General features: G+C 47.3%; 1 protein-coding gene across 1 annotated transcript in view; it reads right to left on the reverse strand.

The window, feature by feature from the left end:
• Positions 1–3,086, reverse strand: part of COL4A4 (collagen, type IV, alpha 4) — a gene marked incomplete at its 5' end in the record, with an annotated part of 47,565 nt that overhangs the window by 28,440 nt on the left and 16,039 nt on the right. The gene's annotated exons all lie outside the window — the stretch shown is intronic.

Consider the following 3,086-nt stretch of genomic DNA (forward strand, 5'->3'; position numbering starts at 1 on the left):
TGTGGTGTTGAACAGACAGTAAATCTTAAGAGCAGTTATGACTGTATAGAAGGTAATGGTCTGATAAGCCGGTACACTGGGGAGGAATCATCAGCGCTTACAGGATGTGTGCGCTTGGGTTTTTTACCTGTACGCCTGGATAGCCAGCTTGTCCAGGGAAACCAGCAAATCCTGTTTCCCCCTGGAAAGGATCACAGAAATATAATTTCATTAATCTGTGGGACATTAGTACAGTTACTGAACAAAGCCCCGTCAGGCAGTCGTACAGAACGGCACGTTAGAATAGCATCCGCAGTCTGCAGCAGAAAAATCTCTCTGCAAGAGCTGGTGTGATCATCACCTTAACTGGATTTGGACGTGAGCTGGGGAGAGGAGGTGGGGAAAAGGGCAGGCTGTAGGTAGGTCTTTACTCCAGTAAGATGTTGTGTGAGTGCGTAACTAACGTTTAGGAGACTCACCAGGAAAACTGGGATTTCTCGAGCCAGGAAGATGAACAAAGCATGCGTGTAACACACAATTTCACAAGCAGTGTCACTATGGCAAACCGAGTTAACACGCTGCATAACTGTGTCATGCCATGTGCATGGCCCACTGGCTTCTCCTCCCACTTGCAGCTTCAGGCCTGTTAGCCAACTCCAGCCAGATTTCAGCGAGTGGCAGAAACGCAGGCAGCGCACGCTCACGCACAACGCAGCGCACACCCACCACCTCTGTGGCAGCAGGTAGCAGGACAGCGGGGAAGGAATGCAGTGTCAGCTACTGAGGATGTGGAAATGCCAAATCTGCACAAATCAACAGCAAATCTCCCTGGTCCCACTGGTCAGGGGGCTGTGTAGACTTTATGGCTTCTTACCTTCAGCCCAGGAAATCCTGTGCGTCCATAGGAACCAGGGGCACCCTGATAAAAGCAAGAAGAATGCAATTTACAACAGTCAAAGCTTCTCGAAAGCCACCCCTGTTGGGAATTGCTGAGCCATTACCAGCCCTTAGGTAGCCCTTGCTTGGGATACTTCCCAAAAACTTTGAGATTTTTCAGATACGTTATGTATCGGAGAGCTGGGCATGGGTTTGGACTGCAGACCAAAGCACACCAGACAGGTCTCCACTCCTCTATCTTCCTGCCCTGAGCACAGCAGTGGACACGCTGCTCCACTGGAGCACTACAAGCTACTGTAAAAAACCGCCTTCGGCACGAACGAGATACCTGAAATTAGTGTGGTGGTGCTGTGGAAAACCCTACAGATTTAATTCCTTCCCAAGGACAGGGTCTGTCTGAGCTTCTGTTGGAGTCTGAGACAGGGTGAATCCCAGGGCAGGACGCATACATACTCTGTACAGGAGGTATGACTTGAGAAAAATCCTTCAAATCCCCCTTGGAAATGCAAACTTTAACTGCCAAATATGTGATGACCCTAATTATAGTGAACTTGTGGAGTAATTTATTCTGCAGCTTCCTTACCTGCAATCCAGGGAATCCAGCAACACCTTTTTCACCCTTTTCTCCTCTCCCAAGTTCACCCTGGAACATTCAAAACACTTTGTTTAAACAAGGTGCTCAGTGAAGTTTGCCATAAACTTTATTTTTTGTGCACGTTTAAGTCATTTATCTATGAGGTTAATGGATCTTGTTTCACTTGCTAGACCCAGTCCCTGGGCTTACTTCACACAGCGCCTCTAGCAGTGCCTGCATAGCTCCAGTTCTCCCAGGAACCTGCTGCGGGCTTTTCAAGCGGAACGTGCTTTCAGCAGATGAAGTTTTTTAAAGCTCTGGGCATCTTTTGGGCTGTATCACTCAATTTCTCAGTTCCCGCTTACAGCTAACAAGTGCACTATGATCTACACGGACATCTACAAAGCTAAGTAAGTTCTTGACATGAATTAGGCTCATTCTTTCGTCCCCAGTTAGCCTCTGGTTTTCTGAGATCTGCTAGTTTCCTGCCTGTGGATTTTCCTTCTCCAAATGTGTCAGCAGTAAAGACTCCAGGATCTTTTTCATGGCTGCTGCTGCTCAGCATCCAGGCACACCCTTGTTTCAAGTAATCGTGCTGACAGGAAGAAAAGAAAATGTGGGATAGACAGCACACAGCAGCCTTTTCTGCAAACTGGTGGCTCAGCCTCCTCCACTCCTGAGGTACCCACCACGGCAAGCTGAAGTCTTTCCCGCACGTACCTAGGGAAATGTACATCATGCCCCATTAAGAACACGTACAGATCTTCTCTATCCCTCTTCTTGAGAAATAATCATCTGTGCTGCAATTTTCTTCAGTCCCAGTCCGTTACCTGGCAGTAGCCCAAGCGGAAGCAGCGCTGACCTTCGCTGCCAGGCAAGGTTCAATAGGTACCTACACAACAGGCTCCAAAAGGTCTTCCAAAGGGTGTTGAAATGGTTTTGCTCTCACACTGATTTAGGCGGTGATTAAATTTCACAGCACAAATGCTGTTATTTCTTCCATCACCTCATGCTTTAAAAGATTAACTTAATAACCGCAGCAGGACTTTGCCAGCACAGTGGGGAAAAAGAAAAAAAATAGTCCCATTACTTACTTTGGGTCCCCGTGGCCCTCTGTGTCCTGTTAGCCCAGGCAGTCCTTTTTGGCCCTGCGAATACAAGGGAAGGGTTTGGGTACATTAATGTGCAGGATGTGCCTCTGTGCTGTAGAACTTCCGAATTACAACTCTTCAGGCGCATTTCCTAAGCTCTGGGTTGCTGTAGGTGTACTAGGCAGAAAACACACAATTATTGATTTTAATTGCTGTTAACACTGTCAAACCAGCACGATGACTGCGGAGTGGAATATAGATCTATGTTTTCACTTGCTAACAGGGGCTTTGTTCCTCCAAACAGGCGTGACAGCAGGTTTTTTTGTTTGCTGCTCTATTTAGTTTAGTACAGCAGAATAACCAGCTTTACCGGAGATGCCCAGACTACAATTTACTAATGAAAAAAAGAGAAGAAAACCAAAGCACAGGCAGCATCTCCTTTCTGTATCAAGACAGTGTTCCCTCAAGGACATGAGCTAAAGCACACGTGGGCTCTCCTCTCCTGAAAGACTGCAGGAAGGGTGCTGAGCAGCAGGATTCCTGCT

Source organism: Buceros rhinoceros, unplaced genomic scaffold, assembly GCF_000710305.1.
Source record: "Buceros rhinoceros silvestris isolate BGI_N320 unplaced genomic scaffold, ASM71030v1 scaffold19701, whole genome shotgun sequence".
In the NCBI taxonomy this organism is placed as follows: domain Eukaryota; kingdom Metazoa; phylum Chordata; class Aves; order Bucerotiformes; family Bucerotidae; genus Buceros; species Buceros rhinoceros.